Below are 17,331 nucleotides of genomic sequence, written 5' to 3'. Positions count from 1 at the left end.
GTCATCCTTGTGGTCTTAGCTCTAAAGCTATTTTAGGGTTGCCTGGGTGGCTCAGTTGGTTAAGTGTCAGACTCTTGATCTCAGCTCAAATCTTAATATCAGGGTTGTGAGTTCAAGCCCCATGTTGGGCATGAAGCCTACTTAAAAAAAAAAAAAAATTAAAAAGAAAATTTGTTTTATTTTTTATTTTTTTAAGGTTTTTTTTTTTTTTTTAGGTTTATTTCTTTTTGAGAGAGATATAGAGCAAGAGTGGGAGAGGGGCAGAGAGAAAGGGAGACACAGAATCTGAAGCAGGCTCCAGGCTCTGAGCTGTCAGCACAGATGCTACACGGGGCTTGAACTCACGAACCTGATAGAGATCATGACCTGATGGAGGCAAGTTGCTATGCTGAGTTCTGGCGAATAACTGGGGGCAGGGGCAGGGGCAGGAGCGGGAAGAGGGGAGACATTACAATTTAAAACCAATACATAAGCATATAATTACTTTAAAAAATAAGTAAAATGGAATGAGAGAAAGATACAGGTTACAAAGAATAGAATGAGGGAGATCTAATAAGATTAAAGAGGTTGCCTCTGAAGGCCTCTTGGTATTAAACTTGGAATTTAAACTGAAGCCTGAAGTATAAAAGAGCAACTATCATGGTGAAGTGGCTCAGACCAAAAGAGCAGCATTCTTGAGTGAGGAAAGAGCCTAAAGCTTGGACGACCTGAAAAAAGCCCAATATGTTTAGAGCAAAGTGAGCAAAATGGAGAAAGGCTTTAAGATGAAAGTAAAAAGATAGATCAAGCCTTATAGTCCCTTTTGGGAGTATTAGTTTCTACCTTAAGGGCAATGGGAAGTCTCTGACTGGCTTCAAACAGGAAAATAACAAAATCTAATTTACCCTTTGAAAAGATCTCAGTATTGTGTGGATATTGGATTGGGCTAGGCAAATTAAGAGTCTTTAACCCCCAGATTATTAAAACAGGCATTTTCTTTGAAAGTAAAGCAGATAAAGAAGGAATTAGTTGTTCCAATTTCTGGTCCCCTCTAATATCTTCCCCTGGGTGGAAAGAGGTAATCTCTGGACCATTTCCCCTCAGGATGGATATGACCTGTGATGGCTGAACCTCAAACTTTCTAGTTGCATTCTTTCCAGCTTGTCTCTAGGCTCAGGTAAAAGAAAGACCCTGAAGGCATGCATTCCCTGATGGGAACCACAACTACTCCCTCAAGCAATAAAAGATGGCCCTGAGCCAGCAAGCCCCACCCTACCAACCCCCTTCCCCCACAACTGACTCCAAGACAACGATTGATTTGACCTTCACTGCAGACCTGCACCACCCATCCACCTTTGCCCCATGTTTTCCCTACATAAACCTGGAAGAATTTTCAGCACTTTGGAGACAGCCTTTGAGATGCTAGTCCACTGTCTTCTCAGTGTTGGTCTCAGTTTAAGCCCCATGTTAAATGTGGAGCCTACTTAAACAAACAAAAAAATTGGTAAATGGCTACTGCTGATAAGTCATTCAAAATCATACATATTAAAAGAAAAAGAAGTGTTTCTATGTTTCCAAGAATAGCAACATTCAAGAGTCACATCAGAAGCTAGCATGTATGGGGACCATGATTGCTAATTGTTAGGATGTCCTTGGAACCACAGTAGAGGGGACGGCCATCTTGCCAGCGCAAACCAAGAAAAGCCCCTAGTAGCTGCCAGAACGAATTGGAGGTCAACCAATCACAGAGCGACAGCACGACCTGACGCGGAAAAAGGCCCACCCGGACCTAAACCTGGAACCGCTGCAGCTTAAAAACCCGACCCCACCACACCTGGGTGCGACTTCCCTGACTTCTCTGTCTCTCTCTCTCTGTCTCTCCCTGAGTCAGGGAACCTCGCCCGAGACCTTAGTTCCCAAATAAAGCCTTTGACTGCTAAAATTTTTTAGCCTCTGACTCCTATCTTTACCCTGCCTTACGCCTGACCCTAACACTAATCAATGCAAAGGTAAGTCTGGGAGTTAAAAAAAAAAGTAGGTAAAATATGTTTGATCTTACAGCTTCACCCTGAAGTCTCATAGGAAACCTCTAAAAAATTCTGTTTTTCAAGTTTATTTATTTTCGAGAGAGAGAGAGCATGCAAGTGGGAGTTGGGGAGGGGCAGAGAGAGAGGAGATAGAGAATCCCAAGCAGGCTCAAATGCAAGGCTCGAACCCACAAAATGTGAGATCGTGACCTGAGCCAAAACTAAGAGTCAGGCACTTAACTAACGAGCTACATAGGCACCCCAACCTCTTAAAAGTTCTATTTTTTATTATCTCACTTTGAGAGATGAGAATGGAAGGGAAAACAAATATGTTTATATATTGTTATAAGAAAGCACAGTTAGTAGAATTAAAGATTTAAAATACCTAGTTCACATGGGGAAATGTCATGATTGAAATTGCTTCAAAATAATGCAACAGAAGGGGATAAAAATGAAGTTGATAAATGCTGATACTGGGTCCATGGGCACCCATTACACTATTTTCTATTTTGTCTATATTTGAAATTTTTCATAGTAAAAAGCTTAAAAATTTTACAAGGATTGAGGAAGTAGACATTCACATGTTATTTTCTTAAATAAATTCCTTTTTTTAAAAGTCTTTTAAGTTATCTCTACACCCCAATGTGAGGCTTGAACTCTCAACCTCGAGATCAAATATTGCATATTCCACCAAGTGAGCCAGCCAGATGCCCTGACGTTCACATGTTATTAATAAGAGCAAACGTTGGCAAAACCCTTCAAAAATTAATGTGGAAGTATCTATTAAAATTGAACGTCTTCTGCAAAACAAACCATCAACGAAATGGAAAGGCAACATACCAAATGGGAGAAAATATTTGTAAATCACATAACTAATAAGACATTAATATCCAAAACATATAAAGAACTCATAAAATTCAACAGCAACAAACAAACAACCCAATTAAAAAATGGGCAGAGTATCTGAATAGATACTTTTCCAAAGAAGACATACAGATAGCTAACAGATACAGGAAAAAGTACTCAGCATCACTAATCATCAGAGAAATCCAAATCAAAATTGCAATGGGATATCACTTCACACCTATTAGAATGGCTATTATCAAAAAGACAGGAAATAAGTGTTGGCAAGGATGTGGAGAAGTGAGAACTCTCATGCACTGTTGGTGGGGCATGCCAGTTTGCAAAACAGTATGGAGGTTCCTCAAAAAGTTCCTCAAAAATAAAACTACCAGATGACCCAGCAATTCTGCTTCTGGGTATTTATCCATAGAAGTGAAAACACTAACTCAAAAAGATAACATGCAAAACCACAATGAGATACCACCTTACACCTGTCAGAATGGCTAACATAAACAACTCCGGCAGCAACAGGTGTTGGCGAGGATGCGGAGAAAGAGGATCTCTTTTGCACTGCTGGTGGGAATGCAAGCTGGTGCAGCCACTCTGGAAAACAGTATGGAGGTTCCTCAAAATATTAAAAATAGAACTACCCTATGACCCAGCAGTTGCACTACTAGGTATTTAGTCAAGGATACAGGTGTGCTGTTTTGAAGAGACACATGCACCCCATGTTTATAGCAGCACTATCAACGATAGCCAAAGTATGGAAAGAGCCCAAATGTCCATCTCGATGGATGAATGGTTAAAGAAGATGTGGTATACACACACACACACACACACACACACACACACACACACATACATACACAATGGAGTATTACTCAGCAATCAAAAAGAATGAAATCTTGCCATTTGCAACTATGTGGATGGAACTGGAGGGTATTATGCTAAGTCATAATTAGTCAGAGAGGGACAAATATCATATGACTTCACTCATAGGAGGACTTTAAGAGACAAAACAGATGAACATAAGGGAAGGGAAACACAAATAATATAAAAACAGGGAGGGGGACAAAACAGAAGAGGCTCATAAATATGGAGAACAAACTGAGGGTTACTGAGGGGTTGTGGGAGGGGGGATGGGCTAAATGGATAAGGGACATTAAGGAATCTACTCCTGAAATCATTGTTGTACTATATGCTAACTAATTTGGATGTAAATTAAAAATAAATAAATAAATAAATAATAAAATAAAATAAAATGAAATAAAATAAAAAGATACATGCACCCACATTCATTGCAGGATTATTTAAAATATTCAAGAAATGGAAGCAATGTCAGTTTCCATACACAGATGAATGGATTAAAAAATGTATATATACATATACACAATAGAATATTATTCAGCCATAAAAAAGCAAATCCTGCAATTTGCAACAATATGAATGGACCCTGAGGGCATTACGCTAAGTGAAATAATTGAGGCAGAGAAGGAATAAGATCTCACTTATATGTGGAATCTAAAAACAAAAATAAAGGGGCGCCTGGGTGGCTCAGTCAGTTAAGCGTCCAACTTCGGCTTGGGTCATGATCTCATGGTTTGTGGGTTTGAGCCCCTCATCAGGCTCTGTGCTGACAGCTGACAGCCTGGAGCCTGCTTAGGATTCTGTATCTCCCTCACTTTACCCCTCCCCTGCTCATGCTCTCTCTGTCTCTCAAAATAAATAAAGTTTTAAAATTTTTTAAAAAATAAACCCAAATTGATAAATGCAAACAGATTGGTGGTTGCCAGAAGCAGGGGTTGGGAAGGGATTAAAATGGATGAAGTTGGTTAAAAGGAAGACACGTATTTATAAATAAATCCCAGAGATGTTATATACAGCATAGTAACTATAGTTAGTAATACTATATTGTATTTTTGAAAGCTGCTAAGAATAAATCTTAAAACTTCTCCAAGAAAAAAATGTTGTAACTATATATGGTGATGAATGTTAACTACACTTACTGTGATCATTTTGCAATATATACAAATACTGAATCATTATGTTTTACATCTGAAACTAATATGTTAATTATATCTCAATAAAAAATGAAATTAAAAGTGTGCATATTCTTGGATTCATCATCTCAGTTTGAAATCTAGCCTAATTAAATAATAACATTAATATGTTATGTCTAAGGATCTTCACTTCACTACCATAACAGTAGTGAAATAATGGAAACCTAAATGCTCATTAAATGGACCAATAGTTACTAAGACAAAGAAATAGTATAGTCATCTTTTTTCATGAGGTAAACTTATATGTACTAACCTAAAAAATGGTTCATGTTAGATCACTATTTTTTTTTTAAGTTGCAAAACAGTAATATCAGCATAATGCATGTATTCATTATATACTGATGTGTCTGACTTTAGGAAAAAGTTGACAATGGATACAAATCAAATGTAGAATGGTTAACGGAGTACAGGTTTACTTTCATCCCTTAATGTAAATATTTTGTATTTTCTTCAGGCCTGGGATTATAGGTAGTTTTTACTTGTTCTACTGATCACACACATAGTGGAAAGTTAAGCAATAAATCCCAGCAGTCTGGCTCCAAAGAGAAGTCCTGCTTGTAACTACTCACTAACCTGCCTTTAGCTGGAACACTATATAAAACACAAATTAACAATATTAGAATTTATTTTATTTAGTTCTACCTATCACACTCAGAGTGACTATATACATTCCTTGATCCAAATAGCTCTACCTATCCCCAAGCAGAGTGCCTCTGTCTCACAGTCTTGACCCAAACATTTCAGGTCCTGGTTATTCCACCAGAGATCTATTTACAGGAAATAAAGAACAAAAGCCTACTTACAGAGCTTTAGAATAAATCTTTGTTATTTGTAGTGCCCTTAAAATTACAATTTAGTTTGGCATGTAATTAAGCCAATTATCTTGAAAATGCTACTGAAATTTTCAGTAAGCAACCACCCTGCTGGCCCCTTTGCCTGGCTTCCCTGACATTGTTAAAGCTTCTTTTTAAAAGCACAATAGCTTCTTTGTTGCAGAACCACAGGTAAGAAAACACTCAAACTCAAAGGTGACAGGATCCCTTCATCATTAATCCCAGGATGACCCCACCCCACCCTCCAGAAGTTCTTAGACTAAAGGTTCTCAAGTATATGCCTGTTAAAACCAAGTCCTTTTAGCCCTGTTCTTGTCTTTCTTCCTACCTTCTCGGCAATTTCTTCTTCCTTAAGGCATTTTATTTACGTGGAGACACTAAGTTACATAAAGGAGGCAAAGAACATTTTCTTGCTTATCCAACTAATGGAATCCTCTTGAAATGAGGTGAGATAGGATTAGTGAAAACAGAAATTTTTTTGCCAAAAAAAGAAAAAAAAAAGCTAATATAGTGCCCAGAATTAGATAGGCAGTTACATTACTAATTTTTTCCCCCTATCTCCAGCAGCTTTTAGAAGACTGATTTACCAGGCATATTTTCTAGCCAAGATTTCTTTTATGGAAAAATTTGCTTTACTTAGACAAAGTACATGAAAGCATTTAAAGTATATGTAAGATTAAGGAGGTTCAAATTTTTTTTCAAAGCTTATTTTGAAATTACTCTAGTTTTTTTCCATTCCTTTTTATAACATATTAGTCCAGAAGTTTATGTATGCATCATGCATGCTACTAACCTGAACCTGAAAATATTTTTGTCCTTGGAGCTTTACATAAAAGTCCATAACAGAGCCAATGAATTATTTAAGATTCATATTGGTCTTGCGTGTGATTTTGAGAACTAACTCTGCAGCAATATGTAAGTCACATGTACATCTGCACATGATGAAAATGGTGGCTATCTTGAAATTTTTCCCTAAAAAATAAAATGTCCTGAGTTAGCACATACAGTGATACCACAATGTCCAGTAACACTTACTGGATTCTTTCACCTAGCAAAATTTTTGAGGATTTCCCTCCCACAACAAAATGAATGAAAAAACTTTTTCTTTTATTATTTTTTAAAAAAGAATCTCTTTGCCCAACGTGGAGTTTGAATTCATGACCCTGAGATCAAGGGTCATGTGCTCTACACCTGAGCCAGCCAGGTGCCCTGAACAAACTTCTTCTTTTTTAATTTTTTAATGTTTTTTTTTTAATGTTCATTTAATTTTAAGAGAGACAGAGCACAAGTGGGGGAGGGACAGAGAGAGAGGGAGACAGAATCTGAAGCAGGCTCCAGGCTCTGAGCTAACAGCACAGAACCGGATGCGGGCCTCGAACTCACGGATCGGAAGATCATGACCTGAACCGAAGTCAGACACTCAACCGACTGAATCACCCAGCCACCCCTAATCTTCATATTAAATAACTGAGAAACAGCCTGCCATGGCAGCCACTCCCCATAAGGCCCAAAATGAGATGACAGTTTGAGTGCAAAAAAGCAACCCATTAACTCCAACTTGCTCTGGGAAATGGCCAGTCACAGGAAACCCTCCAATCTTAACAGTTATTGAACAGCCAATCCTTCCTCTTGAAATGACCCCAAACTGCTTGCTTCCTTACACAGACAATCAACAACTGCCAAATGTACCTGACAGCAACTAGTAAGTCTCACCAGCTTCCAAAATTCTCACCATGCCAATCAGATGCTGTCTCAGAATTCTCATTTTACATGATAAACTCAGGCCTTTCTGACACCATTCATTGAAAGCCCACTGAAATTAAAGTGGTAGCAGAGGGTTCCCTTGCTGCAAAGTTATGAATAAAATAGCCTTTGTTAATTTTATGTCATGCTTGGTTTTGTTTTCAACATACCTGTGTATATCATAATATCATGATAAATGATAAATAAATACCTCTGAATCTTTTCCCCCCATCCCCATTGCCATTACTAATATCCTTACCATGCCTCACCTAGATGAGAAATAGTCCAAGAGGTAATCTCTTTGCCTCCATGTCCTCATATTCATCCAGCTCCCACTGACAAAGCAGTCTTGGTAAAAGGCAAATTTGTTCCCACCCCACCCTTTCCCTATTTTAGTGGCAGTCCAAGAGCAGCTATGGTAATAAAGACCAAATGCTTTCCATAAAGAGGACTTATAGCAGTAGTCATAGTAACAGTAGAATATTAAAGTTAAAATATGTTAATTTATAATGTTCCATTAACCTTGACAGATACTCTGAACCGTAATGAAGTTCTGTTATCCTAGCTGAGAAAGCAGAGGTTCAAGGAAGAGTCTTAGTCATTTGGGTTGCTATAACAAAATACCATATACTGAGTGGCTAATAAACAGTAGGAATTTATTTCTCATAGTTCTGGAGGATGCAAATTCAAGATCAGGGTGACAACTTGGTCAGGTGAGGGCTCTCTTGCAGAAAACAGACTTCTTATTGTATCCTCGCATGGTGGAAGGGGCCAGGGAACTGCAAGATCATTTTTTAAAGAATCTCATTCATAAATACTCCACCTCATGACCTAATCATCCCCACCTCACCTACTAATAACCATCACCTTTGGTGGTTAGGATTTCAACATATGATTTTGGGGTGGGTGGGGGACACAAACATTCAGATCACAGCACTATAAGCAAATGTATCCAATGTCACTTATTTAGTAAGTGGCAGAGCTAGAATCTGAACCTGTGTTTGTCAGATTTCAATGTCCATGCTTTCCACTAAATGCCTTACCCCACAGCCAAATTAAACTACTGCTATTCCTTTAATATGCTGGTTCAGATATCCTTGCTCTGTATGTGCTCAGGCCTCTTTCACCATTCTGTAAATCTTTCTCTTACCTTTACTCTCTCCAGATGATTCCCCCCCCCTCTTTTTTTTCTTTTACTACTGTTTGGTCTGAAACGTGACCCTTTATAGCCTTTATCACACTTTAATATAATTATTTCCTTACATTGGTATTTCACCAGCCTATAAACTCTTTGAGGACAAAGAATTCCAATCCATTTCCTGGTAAAAATTTGTTATTCTGACACACCAATGATAGAAATTTTCATAGGAGGGAAAAAACTTAATTTTTTATAGCCCATTTAGGGCCCTTAGGTGAAAGAAGAAAATGGAATTAGGAATTACCTTACAGGGTTATTCTAAAGACAAACCAGTGGTTCTAAAACCTAATGGTATATTGGAATCCCCTTAAGAGACTAGGATAATGAAAATATCTAGATCTGATGCCACACCTTCTGACTCATAATCTGTAAATAGGGAGCTCATGAATTTGCATGTATGTAGATCCCCAGGAGATCTACATTGAACAACTAGATTTGGCAATCAGAGTTTAATGTTATAAACTATATAAACCCTCAGCGCAATGTGTAGCCTATGAGAATGCTCAATAATTAGAATTTTACATCACAACACCTTACAAATGTCATACCACTTTATAATTTATAAAATACACACACAAGAATTATCCCACTTCAAAACAATACAAGGATTAACATTTAATCTCTATTGCACAAATTATTCAGTAGATGGTAATCACTTAAATGCTGTCTCGTTCAAATGAAATTAAATAAAGAGATGGAAACCTCTTAAAAATAAGGTCATTTTTAGCCTGAAAAATATCCATGTGTTCTTCCAATAGCGTGGTGTCTATGATGACTCTCACCTTTGGGTAATTGGATCTCTAACTTCCTTAAATGGTATTCAGATCCACTGGCATTAGGAGGATAAAAAAAAAAAAAAAAGAGTGCTGGTTAGGCAACCAACACTTCCGTTACAAGAGCTATGCTTTGGGAAGATAAAAGTGGACATTTTTTATGAAGAGAGTCCTAACCTGTACCTTGAAAGAAGGAAGAATCCCAAACAATTGAGAAAAGTTGCTGCTAGAAATCTGACACCAAATTGTGCAATCCCTGCTTATTACCTTGTGCAACTCCAGAAAGCGCTGAACAAATTCTTCCAGATCTTTACACCTGAAAGGCCCAGCAGGGCAGTCGAGATGTGTTACTGAAGTGGTAAGTGACTCTTGTCAATAAACAACTATAGAAAGTAGTCAATGAGACACATAAAAAAATAAAATAAATAATAGGTTTGGTGGCATACAGGTAGTAGAAAGAAACTTACTATATTTCTGATAGGAGTAGAGAATCTCAACAATATAAACATAGCAGTTAAAAACTGTGATGAGGGGTGCCTGAGGGCTCAGTCGGTTGAGCATCCAACTCTTGATTTTTGACTCATGATCCCAGGGTCATAGGATGGTGCCCACGTCAGGCTCTGCGTTAAGCATGGAGCCTGCTTAAGATTCTTTTCTCTCTCTTGGTCTCTCCCTCCCTCTGCCCCTCTCTCCCACTTGCACATGCACATACTCTCTCTCTCTCTCTCTAAGATAAAAAGAAAAAAAAAATTTTAAGTGTTATGAAAACTATCAAAACAATGCACCAGGTGGCAAACAAATGGCATAGATGTGAAAATCACATTACAGTAAAAGTAAGTTTTAATCCGGGGCTTTAGTGGAAGTTATCCTGTAAGTAGCATCCAGGTCCCTGGAAATCTTTAACTGTGTCAAATTCTCAAGTTCTAACCAGTGGTCTCCCCACATGGGCAACAGTGGGACGCAATATTGCATCTCTGATGATCTAACAAATTACACTTGTAATTTAATATGAAATGTTTAAGTGTTTGATTTATTAATTCAATCTGAACTGTGTAACTGAATTTTATATTATTAGACTTGTAATTTTAACTTGAAAATTATAAAATACTTTAATTTGTTTATAAACATTATTTTGAATTTTAAAAGAAAACTGAATAGTAAATCCCTATATTTAAACTTATCATATTTATTTGTTCTTTTTTTAAAGTTGATTTATTTAATTTGAGAGAGACAGAGCATGTGCGAGTGAGCTGGGAAGGGGCAGAGAGAAAGGGGGAGAATCTCAAGCAGGCTCTGCACAGTCAGCACAGAGCTGGATGTGAGGCTCTATTTCATGAACAGTGAGATCATGACCTAAGACAAAACCAAGAGTCCAACACTTAACCCACTGAGCCACCCAGGTGCCCCTAAACTTATCACATTTGCAAATAGCATTCAAATACTTACAAAGATTCGTTGGGTTTGTAAGCCCTCCTTGATGGGTTGTTTGAGGTATTTGGGATAATTAAAAAAAAAAAAATCTAATTTGTGATTAGATTTGGAATGCACAACTTATTTTAAGTACAAGTAAGTATGAGTTTTCTGCCACCAGACATTAAAAAGTCAATTGACTATCTTCCAGCAAATGGAAGGAATATGTCAGAGTTAAGGAGAAAAAAGACAAGAGAAAATGGCTGAGCATTGGTTTTGGAAATTTATCTACTAATTTGCTCTGTTTGGAATGGTTAATTGTTAGTGTATCTTAAAAGTTTCTGATTCTAGTAACATTGAGTGGAATGCCAAAAATTTCTCTGATTTTTATTAGATAACATACAAATTTAGTCAAAGTTTATATTCAGGTGAACAGGAATTCTAATCACAAAATTATTTTAATTGTACTCCTAATCACCTAATATGTACTCTCAAAAAATAAAGGAAGGAAAAAGGAAAGAAAAGAAGGAAAGAAAAAGACAAAAAACCAAGATTTCTGTGTTCCAAAGGCATTCAAAGTGTTACCTTTGTATACTTTCCTGTTTTAGCCATATTCATTCACCAAATATTTTTCAGGCGCTCAAGTGACAAGTTCTGTGTTAGATGCTAAAGATATAGCCCAGAGCAGTACAAGTACAGTCTATAACAATGCTGAATTTAAATAGAACTCAAGTTATGATAGAATAGACTAACAAAGTACAAAAGACAAATAGATATTAACTTTTCTAATCAATTTAAAAGATCTCTAAAGTATGTTTTAATTATGCACTTTACCAAACTTCACTATATCCTAATAGATATCCTGAATTTAAAAGGTAGATATGGGGGCGCCTGGGTGGCGCAGTCGGTTAAGCGTCCGACTTCAGCCAGGTCAAGATCTCGCGGTCCGTGAGTTCGAGCCCCGCGTCAGGCTCTGGGCTGATGGCTCAGAGCCTGGAGCCTGTTTCCGATTCTGTGTCTCCCTCTCTCTCTCTGCCCCTCCCCCATTCATGCTCTGTCTCTCTCTGTCCCAAAAATAAATAAACGTTGAAAAAAAAATAAAAAATAAAAGGTAGATATGGAAAAAATAATATTCTATTATGGTAAATGCCTTATAGCTGAATGTTTAAAATAAACATTTCTATATTTCAGTCCTAGAGACTCATTCAGACTAGTTATTGTTATTAAATATAGGGACAAATATAACAAAACAGACTAATTTTGCTGTTTAGGGAAATGGTTTTTTAAATGATCATAACTACTGTAGTTTAAGAATTGTAAGTTTAGACAAATCCAAAGGACAAAATTCTTACTTCTAATCCATGGAAATTAAGTCTGAAATTATTTTTAGCCTATTAAGTGCAATTTTGAAAATGCTTTCTACAAGGATTATCGCATTTAACAGATATAGACAGAAATATTGGAAATCCAGAAGTGATTCCTGACTGGTTCCTTTTTTCTGCCTCAACTCCTCAACAATACTGCACCTCTTCCTATTCTTTAGACACCACTTAGCATAAATAAATAAATAAATAAATAAATAAATAAATAAATAAATAAAACACCACTTAGCATACTGAAGTTGTATTGATTCATTTACATCTTTTGGTATCATGGTTTGTTTTTTCTCATGTTGTACTCTACATTTCCTTTTACTCTGTTGAACCAATAGAAAGATTTTCCCATAAACTCTGACCTAGCCTTTGATCAAGAATGGTACATTAAAATTTTTGCTTACCTTTCAGGTGTCTCTCAAATAAGACTATTTTTTCATTCAAATTCAAATATCCAGTTGGGTTTCTGTGGAGCTGAAATGCTTACTGGAGCCGTCTCACTGGTTCCACAATCTCCAGGCTACATCCCACTTTCCAAATCATTCCTTAATCTTGTTTGAGAAGACAGTGGCAGTAGTGACTATCACCAAACATTGGGTGCCTTCCGGATTCCAGTACTTCATGTCCCACCTCTGGGACACTTGCATGAGTAACATCAAGCTCACCCTACTTCTGTGTTTTCTTCTGCTTAGTGAGCTATCATTACTCTTTAATTTCTTGCTTTGTCCTTGGAGGATGTCTAAAAGAGCTTGGCTAGGGTTATTTATCTTGCAAGAATCTGATATTACACAGTGCCAGCCCACAAAAACTTAAAGCACCTGCATCTGGCTCTGATTCCCATCTATTGGCTACTCTCTAGTTTAAAAACATACAGGTTTTTTTTTTTTTTTTTTTTTTTTCCTATTCACGGCCACATGATCAGAAATCCAAATAAAAGCAAGCAGCATGAATTACTTCATTGATAACAATGATGAGACAAAAAGGCCTGTGTGGTAACTTTCAGGGTGATCATATATATCTGGAGGTTCTAGCCATACTTGTTTTCCATCTATTAGTGACTCTTCATATGATCCAATTCAAAGCAGAATTTAACTGAATGTCTCAAAATCAATGAATCAGCTTTAATTGCCATCTCTAGTATAATACCTAATCATAGGCAATTACCAAGATAGTATAGAATTGGTTAGGACATACTGTACCCAGTTTATATATGTTCTCTTTGCTTTTGTAATGTTATTTATTTAAAAAAAAATTTTTTTAACGTTTATTCATTTTTGAGAGACACAGAGAGACAGAGAGTGAATGGGGGGGGAAGGGCAGAGAGAGAGGGGGCCACAGAGTCCGTAGCAGGATCCAGGTTCCAAGCTGTCAGCACAGAGCCCGACGTGGAGCTCGAACTCACCAACCGTGAGATCATGACCTGAGCCGATGTCGGACGCCTAACCGACTGAGCCACCCAGGCGCCCCTAATGTTATTTATTTTTGAGAGTGAGCACAACCAAGGGAAGGGCAGAGAAAGAGGAGAACCAGAGGATCTGAAGCTGGCTCTGCGCGGACAGCAAAGAGCCCGACATGGAGCTCAAACTCACAAACCATGAGATCATGACCTGAGCCAAAGTTGGATGCTTAACTGACTGAGCCATCCAGATGCCCCTATGTTCCTTAACAAATTTTGTACTTGATTTCTTTTTTTTTAATCTTATGGCAGATATGCAGCATTTTGGATGCTCAGGGTCTACTTCATTTCATGAATAATAATATTTTATTTTTACTGCCACCCCTCCTGTTTGCTACAGATCCAATAACCTGCACAGTGTTTAATAAAGGTAAATTGAATAAAGGTGAATTAACATGTTTAAGCTACCAGGATGCCTTTCTGGTTCAGTAGAGCTATAATTGTCTCACCCTTTAAAACTGCATTTCAGCTCAACCACAGTTTTGATCTCAAACCCACACAATTAACCCTGTGTGAAAGACAAAATGTATCTGACAATTAAGGAGATGGTTTTATTCAAGCTACTGTAATAGGGAGAACATTTATTAATAAGGATATCTCAAGGAAAAGGACATGGGACTAGGGGTTTTATAGAGGCAGATAAACAAGAAAGCCATTGAGGAAGGATGGAGATGGGTCTTACCAATGAGTATGTGACAGTAGAGTAGTCTTTTATGGTTAGCCATTTCTTAGAACACAAAAGAGTGGAAAGGAAGGGTCCTTACTGTTCCTGGTTTCCAGAAACACAGGGCTCAAATAGAGTTCAACACTGCCAAGACAATGACAATTGTTCAAGACACATGAATATATTTCATCCTGAACAACGTAAAGCTGATCATAAGCCTCTTGAGTGGGATGAAGCAAGGACTAAGAAGTAGTCTCTCAGGGATTCTTGTTGGCACTGTTTCCTGTAAACTCGATAAAAACATCTGTTGAGAGGTGGCGGCAAATGTCAATGATTTTAGAGTCTTGGAGACTTTAAAGACTTCAGGATCCTAAAAGGGGCATGCTTAAAAGGAAATGGGAAATATTAGTATAAAAGTTTGTATTAAAATAAAAAACCAGGAGTTGAAGCCTGAGGATGACCAGTCTAGTGGATTCCAAGAATCTTTTGGTAATGCAGCACCATTTGCTGAGTTTCATGCTATCAAACTAGGACCTAAGTGCTCTTGGTGATGTTGCCTACAGTCTTGGTTACATCTTATATAAAGTATGCTTAAACCAGACATCTCTCTGGACTTCCTTAGTAGTTGAGACAATGACTTGTCCAGGGAGAAATCTGGATTGTGCATGGGCTACTGCAGTAGTGAATTCAAGACTCATATCAGGCCATGGGGCTTCAGCTTGCAGAGCTTCTTTTTATCCTACAGAATGAGTCTGCTTCAAAGCAGCTTTGAGTCCTGGGGAGCTGGACAGTCAGGTCTTAGTTCTCCATGATGCTGAGTCAGGCAGAAGGAAGAACAATTGGAAACAGTATGGATGGCTATAGCCAGATATTACAGGAAACTTGAGCTTTAAGTTGGGTAAGAATTTACAATTTGAGCAATGTAGCTGAATCCAGTCCAATTTACAGGTAGGTACTAAAACTGGTTTTTCCACAGGGCAGGGGTGGGAGCCATTTAAATCCCTGCCAGACAGACAGAGTTTGCATATCAACCAGTTGTCTATAACTTATAAAGAGGTATGGAAGAGAGCTCAAAGACCATCAACCAGGTTAGAATCTGATAACCCAGAAAGTTATGGTATAAATGATGAAATTTTCCACTAAACTATAAAATTTCTCTCTATTGTCACCCACTTTTTTTTTTATTTTTATTTTTTTAACGTTTATTTATTTTTGAAACAGAGAGAGACAGAGCATGAACGGGGGAGGGTCAGAGAGAGGGAGACACAGAATCTGAAACAGGCTCCAGGCTCTGAGCTGTCAGCACAGAGCCCGATGCGGGGCTCGAACTCACGGACTGCGAGATCATGACCTGAGCCCAGGTTGGCCGCTTAACCGACTGAGCCACCCAGGTGCCCCAATGTCACTCACTTTTTAATCAAAAATAATCACAAAGAAAGATTATTTTGGGTTTTTTTTTATGATTATTTATTTTGAGAGAGAGAGAGAGAGAAACAGCAGGGGAGAGGCAGAGAGAGAGAGAGCGGGAGACAGAGAATCTGAAATGGGCTCTGTGCTGACAGTAAAGAGCCCAATGTGGGGCTGGAACTCACAAACTGTGAGATCATGACCTGAGCCAAAGTTGGATGCTTACCTGGGCCACCCAGATGTCCCAAGAAAGATTATTTTTGAACACAAAATAAAACAGGTATAATTAGATTTAGCCTGATTATTTAAACAGGTGTAGCAATAATGGTAACTTATCATTTAGGCCTTGTTAAATTTGCTTTGCTGGAAATTTTCATTAAAAAATCTCATATTAGACTTTTAAAGGCCTTTTGAGGTTAAGAAGCCAAGCCAAGAAACTGCTATTAAATTTCACCTGCAGTAGTTATAAATTTGGAGTTATTCTTCTCTTCTCAAGACCCCCAAAATAGCCTAAGATTCCTGAACTTGCTGGAAGCAACCTTCCTTACTCACCTGTAAGGCAGAGAACACTATAGGCTGGGTACCAAGCTAGTTTTCCCACATGGGCTTTGTAAGCATTGCTCCATAAACATTTTAATTCCTTAAAAGTGCCTGGTCATATACAGAAAATGAACATCATTCTCAAATATGATATTCCAGCCAAGGTCTCAGTTGTATAACCAATTCTTCCAATTATGTCCTGGTAACAAGGGAGAAAGATTCTTTTTGAGCCTATGCAAATAATTATATTGCTATTAAAATAAGAATATTCAGTAATAGTTTCTAAATTCTAGAGGGGCCAGACAGAGAAAAAGATCATTTATAAATGTATTTCTGTTTCAAAAAGCAGAAAATTGTTATGAGTCATAAATAGCTTATGAGAAAAGAGAAAGCAGTTCCTTATATATACAAAAAATAGAACATTAAAATACCAATATTCCAAACAAAAGCCACAATTATCTCTCATTAGTTCGTTCAGTACTATGTAATTATTCTTGTCCTGATCAGTCTTGGGTTAGCAGTCTAATGAGCCCATATGCTTTATGACTGGAATTCTGGAAATCCTGACTCAGTCCACCAGTATGCTCTCCAAGTTGTATCAGTGATGCCATCAGAAGCCTGGACCCAAAAAGACCTGTATCATCTTTTTTCACAGAGCACTGAGACAGTCCTTTGTTGGAGATGAAGTATTCAGGACTATACTTGATTGTCAGAGTTTTCAGGGAAGCATTAGAGAAAAACAAAACACTCTGCAGATGACAGACTTAAAAGGACTATGGTAGAATTATTACTGATAATTTTCCAAAGGGAAACATCCGATGAGAGTTCTTAACAAGAAGAGCACAACTGACAAGGAAATGTAGTTGTTTCTGCTGTATGCAAAACAAGATAATGCAGTCAACCAAAAAAAAAAAAGTGTTTAAAAAAAATTTTTTTTAGGTTTATTTATTTATTTTGAGAGAGAAAGAGAGCACGTGAGTGGGGGGGAAGGGCAGAGAGAGAGGGAGAGAGAGAATCCCAAGCAG

General features: G+C 37.6%; 1 long non-coding RNA gene across 17 annotated transcripts in view; it reads right to left on the bottom strand.

Annotated features, from left to right (window-relative positions):
* Positions 1–17,331, bottom strand: part of LOC102899731 — a 230,005-nt gene that overhangs the window by 178,587 nt on the left and 34,087 nt on the right. For 2 of the 17 annotated variants that reach the window (XR_006596931.1, XR_006596935.1), the window contains 2 exons: positions 16,319–16,505; positions 13,820–14,743 (listed from right to left, as the gene is read on the bottom strand). The exons of 9 other annotated variants lie outside the window; for them this stretch is intronic. This is a non-coding gene — a long non-coding RNA (uncharacterized LOC102899731). Of the gene's footprint in view, positions 1–4,521; positions 6,715–7,098; positions 9,840–13,819; positions 14,744–16,318; positions 16,506–17,331 lie in introns of those variants that run through there. 6 more of the 17 variants (XR_006596944.1, XR_006596938.1, XR_006596943.1 and 3 more) reach the window with 6 other exon arrangements.

Source organism: Felis catus, chromosome B1 (assembly GCF_018350175.1).
Source record: "Felis catus isolate Fca126 chromosome B1, F.catus_Fca126_mat1.0, whole genome shotgun sequence".
In the NCBI taxonomy this organism is placed as follows: domain Eukaryota; kingdom Metazoa; phylum Chordata; class Mammalia; order Carnivora; family Felidae; genus Felis; species Felis catus.
Note: the sequence above shows the minus strand (reverse complement) of the source record. Positions and strands in the feature narration are given on the sequence as shown.